At 54.2% G+C, this 18479-nt stretch overlaps 1 protein-coding gene and 1 long non-coding RNA gene across 3 annotated transcripts in view; one reads left to right on the top strand and one right to left on the bottom strand.

Annotated features, from left to right (window-relative positions):
* The window catches only part of PPP2R2C (protein phosphatase 2 regulatory subunit Bgamma), a 134127-nt gene that overhangs the window by 92941 nt on the left and 22707 nt on the right, over positions 1–18479 (bottom strand). The gene's annotated exons all lie outside the window — the stretch shown is intronic.
* On the top strand, positions 3602–5220 carry LOC113925888. The gene is made up of 3 exons (XR_003521082.2): positions 3602–3900; positions 4368–4574; positions 4907–5220. It is a non-coding gene; the product is annotated as an uncharacterized LOC113925888 (long non-coding RNA).

Genomic DNA, 18479 nt, shown 5'->3' with positions numbered 1-18479 from the left:
CCCAGTGCCTAGAACAGGTCTGGCATACGGCAGGTACTCCATACATGTTTATTGCATGAATAAAAGACCTGAGCGGGAGAATGAGGGCTCCACGTTCAGTACCTCGGTGCTCAAACGAAGACCAGGAAATCCCGGACAATTCCTTCTGACTAACTCAACAACCGCATCTTGAGTGTTGCCATTCGCAGCCAGGCCAGGGAGGCGCCCATGCCGGGGCCTTCCCAGGAGGCTGCCCCTGCCAGCATCCCAGGCTCCTCGCCCCTTCTCCCGTGCTCAGCTCCAGCCAGACAGAAATGGGAGCAGCCTCCCCAATGTGCCTGGGCTCCATACATGGCCTACAGGGTCATGCCCCCCGCTTACCCTCCTCATGAAGCCTGTCCACACCCCCAGGGATGACAGCCACCCCCTTCTCTGTCACCCTCACCTCTAAAGGCCACTGGCCTGTTAGGGGTCTGTTTGCACATCTCCTGCTAGACAGTGAGCCCCCCGCAGGAGTGGCCACAGTAATGGAAGCCCCAGTAAGCAGCTGGAACCAGAAGGAGGTTACCATCTCATAGGCAGGGCACGTATAGAGGGAGGAGCTCCAGGTGTCCAACCTACATGAGCACGGCACAGGCAGGACGCTGGGAAGGAGCCTCCTGGGCCCAGGTCCTAGTTCCTCCCATGACACGGAGTGCCACCGAGGTGGGCGCCGGTGCCCCTGCTTTGCAAATGAGGAAACGAGCCAGAGAGGAGGCTGGGTGAGGACCGCGGTTTGAAATTTGAAAGGACAGAGCCGGGCCAGCACCCACACTCCCTGGCTGTCCAGCACGGTGGCACCTCCTGTACCATCCTCTTGGTGCACCCGCCCACAAGTCCACCCCATCTCTCCCTGCAGCGATCCACAGCCAGGCTGTCCAGTGGGTATCCGGAAGAGAAGGCTGGAAGGGCCTCCTGGGAGGAGACTTTCACGGTCTCTGTTCGCCTCTGGTTCCTGTCATGGGTGTGCTGATCCCCTCTAGCAGTTGCCTGGACAGACGCCTCTCTACAAGAAGTCAGGACACGGCTGGCCTGAAGCTCCCATCGTCCAGCCATGTTTACAGGAGCTGATATCAGCTCCTGGGCCTGGGGCTTGTTCGGTTCTGTGGAGGGGGATGGGGGACAGGGAGGAGACCAATGTCACAAAGCCACCATTTTTCTGGCTCAGAAACCACATCTTGTCAGGGCCAGCTGGAGTTTAGCAGGCCTGGACAGCTGACTCCACTGAACCAAATTCACAAGAGACTGACGAGTAAGCCAGGCAACTCCTTTACGGTGCTAACACTGACAGTGAGCGCAACGGGCGCCAGGCCCCTTGTCAAGTGTCTCAGTCATGAACAAGGACCCTGCAAAGTGGGCAGCAGACGGCCGCAATCTCCAGAATCAGAACCAGAGCCCTGAGAGGTGAAGGGATCAGCTCCAAAGTCCCAACCAGGAAGGGGCAGAGCTGGGATTCAAATCCAGGTCTGCCTGACTCCTGGGATATATACAGTCTTTCACTACATATTGTCTGACCCTGAGCCACACGCTTTCCTCTATCCCAAGGGTTGGCATGAGTCAGGGAAAACAAAACCAATAGGATGTTTATACAGAGAAAGAAATCTAATAAGGAATTGGCTCATGTGATTATGGAGGCTGAGAAGTCCAAAAGCTGCAGGGTTGGCCAGAAGCCTAAAGACTCAGGAAGAAGTCATGTTGCAGTTTGTGAGTCTGAAGGCTGTCTTCTGGCAGAATTCCCCCTCGCCCAGAAGACGTCAGTCCTCATTCTATTCCAGCCATCAACTAATTAAATGAGGCCCACCCATACCCTAAAAGGTAATCTGCTTAACTCAATGTCTACAGATCTCAATGTTAGTCACGTCTAAGAATGACTCACAGAAACATCTACAGTAATGTCGGACCACACGTCCGGGCACCACAGCCCAGCCAAGTTCACAAATAACCATCACAGTTGGCAAACTCTTTCTAAAAAAGGCTGCAGAGCCAACATGGAGAGAAGTCTGTGGGGCACACGGCTTCTGTCGCAGTTCCCCACCTCTGCCATGATCGTGCGAAGGCAGCCGCACACAATCTGTAAATGAGCGTAAAACTGTAGTTACAAAAACAGGCAGTGGGCTGGATTTAGCCCTCGGGCTGTTGTTGCCATCCCAGTTCTAAACCCCACAACCAGGGCAGACGCAGCCCAAATTTCTGACCATGACATTGTGTTTTTCTAACTTAAACGCCCCATCTTTTATTTTCATTTCTAAGCTGAATTTCACATCCCTTAAAAAAAAAAGTGTGGCTCAAATCAGATAATCAATAGTCAATTAAGAGTAAATCTCAGGCCCCTCTACAGTGTAAAAAAAATAAAATAAAATGACGAAGACCCCAAGCCTCACTAAGATGTGTTTTAATTTAAGACTAGAAGGAAGGAAAGCCATGAAAGAAAGCAACAGCAAATATTAAAGGGAAACCCCAAAACAAGCAGTCAAGTATAAGAGAACTAATTCCAGTGCCGTCGATCAGAAGGACACCCCAGTCCATGGTCATGAACAGCACGAGGGGCCCCCGCGGTCCTGGCTGTTGCTCTAGATTAAGCTCACCGCAGAATATACTGTGCCGCTGTCGTGCTTCTCCTTGTCTGTAGTGAGAAAGCTCTGACAGGGATGAAAAGCCAAATGTATGACCTGTCTCCTAGCATCTAACTACCTTCTTGAAGCTTTATTGTATGTTAACACCATGGACATCAATTCTTGATGGAACAGAGTTCATGGTTAAGGGACAAATGAATGCCCAGTCACATCCAAGAAGAAAGGCTCTGGGAGTGCAGGCTGGCTCCCAGGAAGCTTCCAGAGGTCTGAGGATGAGGGGGTCCTCCCTGAGGATGGCCTGCTCCAACTGCTCAGTACAGAAACGGCGTAAGGAGGGCACACCCCCAGAGGGGCTGATGGCCTTGCCCAAGGTCACACATCCTATCTACAGGAGCCTGACCCCCACCTGAACGCCCCAGTCACTTAGGCTAAGGATGCTGCTCAGAGCCTAGTCCGTCAATATCACCTCCCAACTGGGCCTGGACCAAAGTTGGGATGTGAACTTCCACTTAAGAAGTGGCCACGTGAATCCATTTCCTTCCCCACAATGAGCTGCATTTTCCCCAACACCAATATCAATGAGAGTCTGCCATAACTAGACCCTTGATGTCCATGCTGCTTCACAGCGGCCAGCTGCACGGTCTCCCCTCATCTCCCTTGAAGCCCTGGGAGGTCCATGATGATCATCCAGATTTCCAAGAAGGCAGGCAAGGCCCAGAGAGGTCTAGCAAGTTGCCTGAGATCACACAGCCTGCACCAGTGTCTGGCTCCAAAATCTGTGCTTTCTCTGCTCCACTTCTAGTGCCTTATATCCGTGAAAAGCCAAAGGGGACCATAGGTTCAGGAAGAGAAAGGGGACTCCCCTAAGTGACAAGACCCCACCACCACAGGGTGCTGGGAAACACTGGCGTTCAGAGTGTCATTGTGAGGTAAGGCCCACAGCCAGAGATTCGCAGTCATACTGAGCACTCATAATCTGCCTGAGCCCACCCAAGACAGCGGCTGAACCACAGAGGGAGGAGGGGCCTGAACCATAGCAACTGCCCATCTCCATAGGAGAAATACTCATACTATGGCCAAGTTCAAACTGCTACCAAGATAATGACCAGCTCACAAAAGGAAAAGCTTGGTAAATGGTTCTCATGAGCTAGCATGAGCCACTTTGGAATGTGATCTTCAGCATGTGATGGGGTGAGGGCCACCTCCTGGGACAGAATAAGGCAGGGCCACAGGGCTTCCAGGGACCTCTGCAGTGAGGAGGGCCCGGCAGAGACACCGGCAGGCCTCCAGAACCCAGGACGACCCAGAGGTTAGACCACCGTGCCCTGGTTCCTTTGTAATTCCGCCCTTCCCCAGTCTGTGTCCCGGAGGGGACTGAGTGCCAAGCCTACACCGGGGACCCTGTTTTCCATCATTCCCTGTTCCCGGTTTCCAAACTCCTCCCGCCCCCCGCCCCGGCTTCTCTGTGTGCAAGCTTCTGGCCCTCTGCACCCAGAATTCTCTGGAAGGAAGATGCCCTCCTGCTCCTAGAGCTGCTTTCTCACCCCCAAAGAAAGCAGGGAGTGCCTGGGCATGGTGAGGACCACCCTGCGCCCCAGCCCCATGGCCATAATGGCCGCCCTACCCTGGGTGGGGACAATCTGCCAGGATCAGGCCAGAAACTACTTTCACCTGAAACCACACCCTGCCCTTCCCTGCCCTGCCTTCCCCACGCCCCACCTAGTCTCCCCGGGGAGCATGTCCTTACTAATCACTTGCACTCCTGTCTGGTCTCAGGGTCAGCTTCTGGAGAAGCCCTCCCATGAGAGCCTGGGTTCTCACGATCTCAAGCCTACCTCAGATGCTTTCCAGCTTCGTGGACTCGGGGTGGAGGCTGGGCCAGACACCTGCTCTCCACTCTCCCCGCCATCCACGCCCCCAACCCAGTCCCCTGCCATGCTTGCCCACTCTGAACCGGGCCCCCGCACTGGCGGGGGAGTGAGCGTAAGTCAGAGGAGGTCCTCGAGGATCTGGGCCAGTGCCCCATGCTGAACCACATTTCTATTTCTGTAGCAAAACATATGAAAATTCACACTAAAGGGACAAATAAGGACTCTCAATCCACTCAAGACTCTCAGTCAACTCAATTTAAGTCAGGTTTTGCTGCCAAATAAGTTACAAAAAATCTCCAGGCTTTTGGAGCTTTGGGGATTGGAGAAGATCGGTGAACGGTCTTCGTTTGTGCAGAGCCGCAGGAGTTTTTCTGCCCTACTTCCCGGGGAAAGGGGGTAGCTAGACTGGAGGCCGTGTCTCCATGTTGGCAAATCCCCTTCCAGGCGGTGGCTCTCCTCTATGCTTCCGACGGCCGTGCGCATGCACCTCCACTTCTCCACCCTCCCTACGCCTGGCGTTGGCGTCGTGAGAGCTTGGCACAGCTGAGGGGTATGGAACGGGACCACCTCATCTCCCCATTGAGACCCAGCAGGATGGCGGCGACCCCTGCGCAGCACCCCTGACACCCAGGCCGTGCTGGTTGTCCCTCCTCAGCGCCCGGCTCCAGACCTCTTACTTCCTGGCTGTGGCTGATCCACCACCAGGCCAAGAGGCGCACAAGCTCCACATCTGAGCCCTGGGTTCAACCATGGACACAGTAATCGTAACAGCTAATGTGACTGTACTTATTATGGTTCTGCCTAATCGCTGCACTTGAATTAATTCCCTTAATCCTCAACAGCTTTATATGGTAGCATCCCAGCCCGTTCTGGCTGCTATAACAAAATACCATAGACCAGGGGGCTTACGAGCAACGATTGTTCTCACGTTCTAGAGGCGGGGGAGTCCAAGGCCAAGGCATCAGCAGATTTGGTGTGCGGTGAGGGCCCCTATTCTCAGCGGTCTTTTTACTCTAACGCCACATGGCGGAAGAGACAAGCTAGCTGTCTGGGATCTCTTTCTGAGACAGTATTCCTAATCAGGAAGGCTCTGCCTGCGTGACCTCATCACCTCCCAAAAGCCCCACCTCCTAGTATCACCCCCTTCGGGTTAGGATCCCACATATGCATTTTGGGGGGACATAAACATTAAGACCATAGCAGGGAGGTAGTATCCTTGACTCCACTGTGCACAGCTGAGACCACAAAGGGGAAGTAACGTGCCCAAGGTCACACAGAGGGTAGGTGGCCCAGCCAGCATGTAGCCTCCGCTCTCCAGAGCTTATGGTCATCACCTTTCTAAGTTGTGCAGCCTCTGGTCATGCAACAAAGGCAACAGTGACAGTGAGTCTCCCCAACATGCTTCTCCCTCCCCATCCCCCACTCGCCTGCCTGGTGGCGACCATGGGGAACAGTGTCACGCGCATCATCCTGCCCAAAATATGGTATGGACAGCAATGACAACATAACCTACTTTCATCAACCACGGTGTCCCAGATCACCCACCACTCTGCACCTTGCCCATTTCACCTAAAATATCTTAGACATTGACCCACTTCAGGGTGTTCTGGGCTGCCTCACGCTTTCCATTTGCCAATCGTTATGAGACTCTGGGATAGTCTGGCCAGTCCCTTACCAGTGGCCAGCAGTTCCTTCTACACTTTGGCATTGCCAACAATGGTACGATGCATCTCAGGGACCCGTGTCATTCCTCACTTGTGGGAGCTTCTTCAGTAGACAGTGGTTAGAAGTGAGCTCCTTGAGTCCAACATTGTGACCACTCCCTGCATCCCTGCTTCCCCTATGCCCTCGCCAGCACACACATCATTGGCCATTTGGTCCTTGTCTCTATGGCAGATGAAAATGGTACCTCATCTTCCCTCGTAATTCACCCCTGAGTGTGTTTTTCCTCTTCGTCACTCACTACACTCCCTTTTGATCCACAAATTCAAAATCCACAAAAGGTTTTCTTGAAATCAACTGGTTTACTTAATCACTTCCACTCCAATCTCCAGGGACCGCACTTCGCATGTATGTTGGATCCCCTCCGTCTCCCATGTCACTTGCTTTCTCCTCCTTGATTTATATGAATCTGCCTGGCTCTTCCCAGCCGCTGGATCTCCCAGTGTTTCTCTGTATTTCCTGTTGGGATAATTCCATGGTGGACTTCACCTCTTGGAAGAGTGTATTTTTCAGTCCAGCTGTTTCACGGGGCTCCGCCATGTTGCCCCCTCTCCTGAGTGCTTGCACACCTACCCGGCACTTCTGTCTTACAGGTGTGACCGCCTTGTGTGCCTCTCCCTCAACCAAGACACCGTGTACAGCTGAAATTGTCCTCGGCTCTGTGGTACTTGCTTCTCGTGCACATTCTTCACCTCTTACTTTCCTGACTTTTTAGAGTAATTTCATATGGAGTCTGTGCTGGTTCCTACTGACTATGACTCATCTTTGCATGAGGCAGGTTCTTCCTGAGCCACCCACTTATACAAGATCCGTGTGCAAGACAGCCCAAAAAGCGAGGCAGTTCTCATGATACAAGGCAGTGAGTGAGGGTCAGCTCTTTCGGCCTCTACTGTTTTCCAGGCAAAGATAAGAGGCCACAAGGCTGCACCCCACAGAGAGCCTCTTCCCCCCTGCCGCCCGCCCTGCCTCCCCTGGGGACTGCTTCTGGAAAACATGGTTTGTCCACGCGAAACCATGTTCAGCCCACACTTCCCTGCTTCCCTTTGTAGAAAACTAGAGTGGGAGGGCTCCGAGCCAACGAGGTACTCAAACCCGCTGCTCCACAAGGTGTGGAGAATTCTGCCTCCCTGCTCCGTCTGGGCTCTGCAGCCCTAGGCATCTTCTCTCCCTCTGGAGTCCTCCTGCACCCACGTGCGGCCCGCATTGACCTTCCCCACACATGGGGTTCCAGATGCCAAGGCAGCATCAGAGATGAACAACTCCACTGGTCCACTTACTGCTTCAGGATAATTTCCAAGAGGAAAGAAAAAAGGGAGGGGGGGGGGACACTGTCTCTACCCTGTCATTTTCAAGCTGGAATTCCCTGAGCCGGGCTGTGTACTCAGGTCATCCTGGTTCCAAATCCGGAAGGCTTCCCCTGCCCTACAATGACCCCCTCAGGGGTTGGCACTTTTTCCATAAAGGACCAGAGAAGAAACATTTTCGGCTTCGCAGGCTGCACTGTGTCCAACAAAGCTTCTCAGCCCTGCTGCAGAATGAAGGCACCTGAGCAAATCCGTATAGCTACATTCCACGAAACTCCATTTATGAAAAAGGAGGCAGTCCAGGTGTGGTCCGTGGGCCACTGTCCACTGAGCCCCTTACGTGGACTAGAATGCAGAGGTCACAAATGCCCAAGCTGTCCTTGGGCAAGCTGACCCCACATATGCGCTTTGGCCCACCTGATGTTTGAAGACTTCTCAGTGAACATTTAGAAATTTGTGAGATTTGACCCGCAAACCTGAATTTCTGATTTCTTCCCACACATCGTAAGAGCCCCCTGCATGGAGCATCCCTCTGCCACTCCCAGCATCACACTGCGCTGTGTCTCCTCACACATGGTGTCCTTTGCTCATGGCCCGACCAACCAGGTTTCCTGGTCATCAACGTGAAGGCCACACCTCTGGTTCCATTTCCTCAAAAAAGCTGCTGAAGTGCTACGTGAACATGGCCGTCAAGAGACATGGCTGGAATTGCTCAGAAGGAAACTGCATCTCTGGCTTAGGCCATCTTTCTGTTGGCCACAGGGGGATGTGAGACTCGAGGGCTGCAAAGGCCTCCTGGGGCCATCGGGCGTGACCCCTTCCTTTTAAAGATGGGGAATTCGAGCCCAGAGAGGAGCCTGGCTTGACCGGAGCCAGGGAAGCCGGGACCAGAGCTGTCTCATCAACGTCCCTTCATCCAGGACCCCGTCATTATAAACCCGCGAGGGCCCCTGTCTTCAAAGCTGAACTCAACCAAGGCAAAGAGGGACAGCAGAGGGAGTCGTGTCTCCCGCCATCTGTCTCCTGTGTTTACGGAGATGTACTTGTAAGGACTCAGAAACACGCCCGGGAACTCGGTGCACAAAGACAGACTCAGCAGCTTCCAGCAGACATGACGGGGTGGGCACTCAGCGGTGCGAGCAAGTCTCTGCCACCTCGATGGCCCCTCGATGCCATGGCTACTTCTGCTGTCTGTCCCTTCAAACCCTCGCTCATCGAACCCTCACAACACCCCTGCGCTTAGATAAAGCACCCACCCCACCCTGCGGGAGTGAGCTGCCGACTCCTGTCTCCAAAACTAAGTTTTCTCACATAACACAACTATGGACCCTGGCGAGGGAGGGGACAGAAATATTTCGGCTCATTTCCCTCCTTTCAGTCTGGACCGGTCCCCAAGCAGCACTGCTGTTGGCTTGACTGCGGTTTTACCAGATCTTCTGGAAGGCACACAGAGCGCACTTACGCCAGAGTCCTCACAAAACCTCTCCTTCCCGTCCTTTCTCCTCCCAGGCGCCCGGACAAACAGTCCTGGTCCCAGGCCCCCCGCCGTGTCCCCAGCCACACAGAACGACACGGCTTGCCACCTCACAGTCAGTACCGCTGCAAAGCAAAGTGGGTCATGTGTGACTGGCAAACAGGAGAATGATGTCAGGAGCACAGGAAAGTCGGGTTGGCTCAGGCACGATGTTTCTCGGTGTGTGAATGTTTTGTGCCAGCCAGCGGAGGCAGCTGAACACAAAAACCACGAACAGCCCAACACAGCAAGCTGCCAAGGAAGACAGCACGGGAAACCGTGCCCGTTCGCTCGCTCGCTCCCTTCTCTTGGCTCAGTCTGGAAGGGTTTGGTGGGCAAGTCTCTCTTTCTGTGCTTGGAACTCGTCTCCACCTGTACATCAAACAACCTTCACCTTGTTTCACAGGAGAAAATTATACAATTGCTCCAATATTTATTAGGAATTCAACACGTGTTTTTTTTTTAAGACTTTATTTATTTGAGAGACAGAGAGAAAAAGAGGGAGCATGAGAGCGGGGAGAGGCAGAGGGAGAAGCAGGCTCCCCACTGAGCAGGGAGCCCAACGTGGGGCTCGACCCCAGGACCCTGAGATCATGACCTGAGCCGAAGGCAGACGCTTCACCGACTGGGCCACCCAGGTGCCCCCAACATGTTTTTTAACTGTGCCAGATTTTTAGAGGATTGTTACTACATTTGTTAGCATTCCAGTTCAAGGCTGCATACGTTTCCAGTGCTCTGCCCCGGCCGTATTCTGCTCACCAGCCCGGGGTCAGCATGCGATTTTCCCAATTTAGAGGTTTCCCAGGAACATATACATCCTGCTTGAGCAGAGACACCCACACTTATCTTTACAGTTACCTTTTACTTTTGGCCTGATTTGCTGGTTTTCCATTTATGGCAGAGAGCCACTTTTTAAGGGAAAATATTAAGCTAATAATAACACGCACAGTGCAGAGGCAGTCCCTGACCCACTGTGGTTTACGGGGTAGAAACCTGACACAGCGTGGGCACAGAGCAAACCCACGTACCAGTCCCAGGACTTCGGAACACACGGGGCAGACGACATCTGGACAGAGGATCCTTTCACGCTGAATCCCTCAGCAGCACCGGGGGAATGTGGGAAGAACTCAGCAAATGATGTTTGTTACTATTGCCACCCTTATTTATAGAAGAGGCAAGAACAAAATAAATGGGATGTTTCCCCTCTACTACCAGGCAGAACAGCCCACTGGACATCCATCAGCAACAGCAAAGGCAGTTCAAATAAACTTGCTTTCCATTAACCCTGCATAAGCACTGGTTGCCCAGCATCAGCAGGAATTACTAATTACTAGTCTGAAGCCCAGAAAGATAAAGAATTAGATTTATTATAAATGCAGCATGCGCACTCATGCAGAGATGACTCGCTCTACAGCTTGTGACGTGTACTGATTTACGGCACGACGTTCTCACTGTGCCGCTTTTCCAGTTTCCAGTGCTCTAAATGAGACGCAGATGAAGAAGAAAATTAGAAATCTAACTTTGGCATGGTTCAAAATAGTTTATTTCCATCCCAGGAGAGCAGAGATGACAAGTATCTTTCCTGTCATTTTCTTCTAAATTAGGGAGGCATGATCTGGGCTGACGGATGCTTCTGGTCACAGCCTCATGGCCAGACACTGGGACTAGCCCCTCTCCCTTCCCCTGAAAAGTCTGCAAGTCTCCCCATGGCCCTCCTGCCTCCAGGGTCCCCTGCCTGATCTCCTCTTCCCTCGAGATCTGGAGAGATCTTTCTGATCTGACTCCATCACACTCCAGCTTAAATACCTTTGTTGGATGGCTACACCTTCAGGGTCAAGTCCAGATGCACAGGCACATGTCGTGAGTCCTTGCCAACCAAATCCATACTGCCGGTCCCAGCTTAGCCAGCTTAAGCTTAACCCACACATTGCTACTTACCCTTCTTCATGCACACCATGCTATTTCACATTCTTCAGGGGCCAACGCCTCCACCCAGCCTGCCCTCTGCTTTCACCTCACTGCCTGGAAACTCGCTAAGCTCTTAAGACCAGCTCAGGGAACACTGGGTCACGTTCCCCATCCCTCCATCACCACAAAGAGGTCTCACAGTCCGTGGCACCCTCCCTCCCAGAACTCATCAAAATGACACACATCGTAGTTGTCTCTTTGTCCAACTGTCTCCCTTCCACACTACTTCCCTGAGGCATGACCCTGGGGACTGAGCCATCCCTAGGTCCTCAGGGCCTAGCACGGGGTCAACAAACAAATGGAAAGCAATCCACATTGGAAGTGGACCAGTAAACAAATGCTTCACAGATTCATTTTCTGGGACGTCCTCAGGAAATGGTATCTGTCTACCTTCAGAGCCTCATGCCTGAACAATCAGTCCTATGACTTGGCAAGTTCAAGGCAGAATTCCAATCCCATGCATAGGAGAAGCAGAAACAGGGAAACCCGAAGTCCTATCAGACCCTGTCCCCTAGGGCCAAGGATTTGCAGGGTGGGCATGGAAGGAACAGACCAGCCTCTTCCTAAGGGAAGCCCAAGCCCCTGGGCAGGATGGCATTGATCGGAGGATGGCCTGGTTTTCAGCAGTGGTGTAAAATGCCCAATCTGTAAAACCCCATTGTGGTCCCCGAGGCCCAGCCAATGCGGAGCCCCAAGGTAAACAACCAGGTGACCGCCACCCGGTGCTGTCCACGGTGCTGACTTCCAGCCTCTGGTGCGCTAGGGCCTCAGCACCTCCCTCCCCATCCGCCTCTGCCTCCAAGCCTCCTGACTGAGCGGGCAGCCACTGCCTGGGTCCTTTCTCATTGTATTTCCCCTGAACATCCTTTTGAGTGACAGCCCGGCTTCTTCGTCACCCTGTCTAGAAGTGGACTCTGAGGCAAGGTTCTGAGCAGAAGTGATTAGTTCGTGTTCCCAGGAAAAACTGGGAAGTGTGGGGAGTTGGGACCAGGATGGAAAGAAGGCCAAGAAAAGGCACACGGAGGACAACCTGGCTCAGCCCTGAGGGGAGTGTAGGTCACCCCCAGGGTGTCCCCATCAGGAGCGAGGGGCCGGGGTGTTTGTACCATGATACCTGCCAGTCCCTGCTGCCCCTCAGAGGACACAGATGCCCAGGAACCTCGAGCACCCCAGGGCACAGGCAAGAGGAGCTCCAGCAGCCTGAGGAAGACCCAGGTGCAGGCTCTTGGAAAAGAAAGCACTTTGGGGTCCTTATGCACAAAAACAGTATGGGGCTCTGAGGGGACATGGCAGAGGCCTGACAACATGGGCCACAGCCCCTCTCCTCACTGATGCCACAGTGGCCCTTCTCAACCCAGCTCTGGTCTCTTCCTCCTCAGCTCAATGCCCTTCCCAGCCCCACCAGCCCCAGCGAAAATCCAGCCTCCTCAAGCCTGCCCCACAGGCCTCCACAACCCGCAGCCCCCAACTCCCACCCTGTTTTACAGTCTGCCTTCCTGGATGGCCTGCAGTCTCCCCATGCAAACTTGCCCTCTGCCCAGCCTGTGCCCCACTGTGCCCTCCTCCTGAGAGCCCCCCAGTCTTGCCCACCTGGCTAACTGCTCAGGCATCATCACCTTCTGCAGCTGGGTTACCACTCAGCACACCCGTGTCCCTGCTCCTCAACCTCATCTAGACCTCCGCTCCTCAGCCTGGGCCTCCACGGCCCTAGTGGCCATCCCTGTGAGGAGCAGAGGGACCTCGGGGGTGGACCGGGTAAGTAACAAAGGGGTGGTGTTGTGGAGGGAGGGGGTGGCCCCCACATGCATGTAAGCCGTTGGCTCCACCAGGCACCGCGTGTTCCTGCACAAGGACCCAGCACCCAAGTCTCGAGTCTTCATCGGCAGCTCAGGATCCTCCTCCAGCCCTGCCATTGGAACTGAACACCTGCTGGGCAGTAGCTCCTCCCTCCCACGTCTCACAGGCCATGGCAGAAGCCACCTGGCCACCTGGGTCAAATCGAGCACACAGCCGATCTGAGTCAAACACCAACTGTGGGTGGGAGAAGCCAGTTGGCCAAGATGGCCACCTCACTCTCCGATCCGTCCTGTTCCTTGAGCTGCTGAGCTCGGGCTGTCACATTCTGACGTGACTCAGAAAGCTGTGACATGTGGCATCGTAGCATGGAATGAACCTGCCGGCGGCTTGGGCAGCCCCAGGGCGAGGAAGCCACCAGCCTGTCCAGCGTGCTATCTCCCGCGTCCATTCCCAGCACCTGGGCTGCTACTCCCCGCCATCTGCCCCACCAGCAGAAGGCCCTCGCTCCCCTCCGAGCCTCAGGCTGCAGATGATTCTCCCGCCCGGGGGGAGGATCAGCTCCTGCCTGCTCTTGGCAGGAAGGTGGGCAAGTGGGCAGAGGCCTGGGCTCGGGACCAACCTCCTTGGACACTCCAAAACTCTCAGTGGGAAGCAAAAACTGCCCTCAGCCACCTGCTTCATCCCCTGGGGCTGCCAAGCCATGATCATGATGCTCTGCTGACCATTCAGTTCCATTTAGTTTCAGGTGGCATCAGGCCCCAGTGTGCACCACAAATGGCATGGCACCAGGGGGCTGGGGAGAGGACATGCTGCTGCTGCTGCTGCTGCTGCTGAGCATGGCAATAATCAGAGCCACCGAGACAGACAGCACTTTCTGTGTCCCAGGGACTCACTGAGTATTCTACAAGAATTAAATGATTTAAGCTTCCGATAACCTTAAGCCATGAGAACACTTTTGTCATCCCTGTTTTACAGATGAAGAAACCTATGCACAGAGTGGTTAAGCAACTAACCCTGGGCCACACAGCCAGTAAGAGGAATTGGGCTTTGAACGCACAGAGTGGCTGCTGGCTACGAGGCTGAGCCCAGCATTCTCCCTAATGAGTTCTGGGTCCCCAGAATTCGCCGAAGGAAGACACCTGTATTTTTCCTATCGCAGCTGTGGAAATTGAGGCTCAGAGAACTTGCATGACTTGCCCAGGGCCACGCACAGGACCTGACCCTGAGTCCGCTGGGTTCCAAAGCCCATGCCCTGAATCACTATGCTTGACTGCCTCCCTGCAGGCTTACCACCATCCACACCCATTCCCACACTTCGTGGGAAACCCTGTTTTCCACTCTGAGCATGATGGAGAATAAAGCTCTGCAGTGGCCCCAATTTTTTAAACTTCCCTAAGAGATGAGGCCCCTTCCCTCTCCCCTCGGCCCTACTCCAGTGAGGATCCCAGCCAGCCTGCCCGGCAGCCGCCTGGCAGGACTAATTCGACACACACCAGCCTGATCAACCTTAATACAATCAACATCATCTCTCAAAAGTGACTCTGGCTTCTCCATCTTCTGCTGATTTTATTAGGAAGGTTTGTATAAGCAATGGGTATCTCACGACACACACAGGGTGCCCTCCACCCCAAACCTCCCATCTTGGCTGTCTGATACCACTGCAGGAAGCCGTCCACACTGGCGTGCAAAAGCCCAAGGACGCCCTGGGACCCGGGGGGTCATCAGGTACTGTGAGAGGAGCCGGCTTACTCCTGCATGAGTCACTCCCTATTTATGGATATTTCCCATAAGTCACTGCCGCCGCATTCAGCCAGACAATGGCGAACCTCAGCAGCCCGGTGGAAAAGACGTGAGCTAAGAACCAGGAAGCCCTGGATTCAGATCCCACCCCACCACTTCCTGGCTGTGTGACCTTCACCAGTGACTGGACCACTCTGGGCCTCGTGTTCCTGGTCTTTACGGTCACAATGGCAATGCTGGGCTTATAGGGCGACAGAGAGGCTCCGGAAGACGCTGGGTGCTCCGTAAATGTATTCCCTCCCCACTCCACCCCCGGGTGTCCTTGCAGACCATCTGGTCCAAGGGCTGGGAACAGATGGTTCCTGGGTGCTTCTTATCCGGCTGCCTCGTCTGGCCCACGCAGGCTTGCAAGCAGCATGGTGAGGCCAGCACTGAGCCAACCCAGCACAACAGCAGCCTAAGCCAACACCCCAGTCACAGATTTGGCCTGCGTGCAGCCCTCCGCCTGGATGGAGCGAAGAACTGACGGATCAGGACAACTACAGCCCAGAACCAAATAACGGACAAAGATTGACAGGACAAGTGGCTACCAAGTGCTCGATGCAGACGAGAGCTAGTCTCCCCAGGTACAGAAACCAGGCTGATAAATAAGACCTAGGCCCTGATACTTATTACAGGAGGTCTGTGTCTGCAGAAGCTGGGGTGGCCAGGGCCCGGGGCTGGGAGCAGGGGTCTGTCACCGGGTCATCTTCTGCACCCATTTTCTTTCTCGATCCTCCCAACAATAGCAGAGCCTAGTTGCTACTTCTCCCATTTTACAGATGAGCAGACTGAGGCTTAAGGAGGTCACATAATTTGCCCCAGGTCCCCCGGTTAGGAAGTGGGGGAGCCAGGAGTCCTGGGAATTCCAAATGCACCGTGCCACTCACTCTCAAGGGTTCTCCCATGTGCAATTTCCCCCCAAGGGTCTCAAAGTCACCCCGCTCCTTCTCTCTGCCTCTCCCTGTCCCACTGCTTCAGAGACCCGATTCTGCATATCCGAGGCTACTAAGGGTGGAGGGACTAGTTTCTAAATTTCTTTGAACATAAGGAAGCTGCACATGGAAGGTGCACAGACGTCCAATGTCCCCGTGTTTCCGAGTGATGACTAGCTGGGCAGATGGTTTTGCACTCAGCAGTTTTTACTGTGACATATGATAATGATCCTGCAGAGATCAGAGAAACGTCCAGGGATCGTTTCTGCAGGGCACCTTCCCACCCATGGCCTCGTGGCATCAAAAACCTCCCCGAGCCTTTTCAGGGTGACTCCTGGTCATCTCCATGCACCAGCTGAGAATATTCCAGATTCTTGTGCTCACTGCCCAGGTAAGACAGGATATGCTGGGATCATTGGCACATCTGCATCAGCAACTGTGCATTTAATTAATCCAACTGGAACCAATTTGGGGCAAGTTAATTAACTAAGTTTGCAGAAGGACAGATTGTCAGAGGGAGTTCGGCTTTTGCATCTATGAACCAAACATCCAAAGAACAAGCGAGGCGGCCGTGCTCATCTTACAAAAAGGCAGAGCTTCATACATAGGCTAGTGATATTGCAAAGTTAAAATTGCAAGAAAAGGGGCACCTGGGTGGCTCAGTCGTTAAGCGTCTGCCTTCAGCTCAGGTCATGGTCCCCGGGTCCTGGGATCGGGCCCCGCATCGGGCTCCCTGCTCCATGGGAAGCCTGCTTCTCCCTCTCCCACTGCCCCTGCTTGTGTTCCCTCTCTCGCTTTGTCTCTCTCTCTCTCAAATAAATAAAATCTTTCAAAATAAATAAATCAAAAAAATAAAATTGCAAGAAAAGCGGAGTTCTACATGTGAACTTTCACTAATCCAAGTGGCTCAAGAGGCCTTTCTAAGCACCAAGGTTCCTGCTCGCTCCAAACATTCTCCTGCCGACGTGGTGTTCTGAGGGAAGCAAAGGGAGAGAGACACACACACACACACACACACACACACACACACACACACAAGCAAAGGGAGACACACACACACACACACACACACACACACACACACACACACACACAAGCAAAGGGAGACACACACACACACACACACACACACACACACACACACACACACACACACACACACACACACACACACACACACACACACACACACACCGCCGAGCCTCGGCCCTCATGTGTCCCAAAACTTGAACTTGAAGTAGGAATAGAAGATCTGCTGCCCCTGAGTGGTCACGTGGCCTCAAGTCCACCCGAGGGGCCCCAGCTGGGTGCTGGGCAAGGACCACACCCTGACCCTGAGAGCTGGCATTTCCCGAGTGTGGGCTCTGCTGCGTCCTGGCTGAGGGACACTGCGCACAGTGTCCTCACCTATAAAAAGCCAGTGACAAGCTACCCTAGGGGGTCATGTTGAAGATGAAGGTAAAGAGCTCAGATTGTCCCTGATCCATAGGAAGTGCCCACAAATGTCAGTTATTATCCTGAGACTCTAGAACTCGGAGGTGAGCCTGCAGCATCTTCAACTCCTTCCACCGCCCCCCCCCGCACCGCCACCAAGCACAGCCTCACCTGGAAGAGCACAGGACATCACTTCCCCAGCCCCACCCCCACCCACCTGCCAAGCCTGCGGGTAAAATGCAAGCCCGCTGGATGGAGGGGAGAGGGATGAACCAGGGCCTTATTCAGGCAGCAGCTGGTGAACAGGCTCAAAGCGCTTGAGAGACTGGTGGGGGGAACAGTGCTTGCAGGGAGGGGAGCGGCCTCCCTTGGACGAGGGACTCCCAGCCTGAGACCCACAAAGTGCAGAGGGAGACCTGGCAAAGGCCCTCACACCCTTCAACCTGCTGGGGACAGGAAGCCACGGCAACTCCCAACACACCAGTGCTGAGGGAGCCTCCCACTCTCCGTTTCCATGGGGATCCCCTTGAAATAACCCCATAACAGGCTGCTGTCTTCCCTGCGGAGGAAGTGCTCAGGATAAATGTGACGGAAGGAATGGAGGGAGGCGGACTCTCACCCGCACACAGGATGCCATGGAAATTTCAAGGCCAAGGGCTCAGCCCCGTGCCGCCCACCCACTCACTCGGGCAACAGAGGTGAGCAGGGCCTGGGGGCCGACTTAACCTTGATTCCTTGCTGGCACAGGGGGGCAATAAGACCACTTCCTTGGCAAGTGAACAAGGAGGAAATTACCCACAGCATCTAAAACAACATCCATGTCCCTTCGGGAGGGCCCAGGTTTGCAGGGACATGGCCTGGGTCTGTCATCCCAGCGTGACCTGGACAAGCCCCTGACTCAAAGCCTCCACGTTCTCCAGTGCCTCTGGCAAGAGCAGATACGGAAGCACCCGCAGCTCACACATCACTGCCTCCCTCCCCCTGCAGCGCAACCGTGCTGGCCTCATAATCCTAAAATATTATGGAAAAGTTCTTCGGTTCAGGCCATCAAAGGATTTTGAGCCCCTGCTTAGGGCAGGGAGAGTGGGGGCTCCCATGCATTCCCCGTGGGGTGCACCAGCCTTCACGTGCAGTTGGCAAATGAGAAGAAGAAGAGCACCTGGCTAGCGAGAACAGTACTTGCTACAAACACGTACCGGGCACTTCCTGTGCCATGCAGTTCTCAAAGCCACCCTCAGACTTCGAGAACTGTTGCCCCTACTTTGCTGATGGGAACACTGAGGCCCCTAGAGGTCACATGGAGAGGGTAGCAGGGCAGGACTCGGGCCCAAGTCCCCTGACTTGCTCACAGCCCACTCTGGGGCCTCCCTGCCCTGCTCTGCCCTGCCCAGGTCGGCCCACCTTCCCCAGCTCCAAGCTATGGCTGGATGAAGGCTCAGGCTCAGGACCAAATCTGTCCCTCAGGGGAGGCCCCCCCAACCTATGCTGCATGTCGCTATCCCCTCCATCTGGATCACCCCATCACTCCACCTAGTCCCAGGGTCCTCTCCTCCCTCGAGGCACCA

Source organism: Zalophus californianus, chromosome 2, assembly GCF_009762305.2.
Source record: "Zalophus californianus isolate mZalCal1 chromosome 2, mZalCal1.pri.v2, whole genome shotgun sequence".
Classification (NCBI taxonomy): domain Eukaryota; kingdom Metazoa; phylum Chordata; class Mammalia; order Carnivora; family Otariidae; genus Zalophus; species Zalophus californianus.
This window is presented reverse-complemented; position numbering and strand designations above follow the sequence as displayed.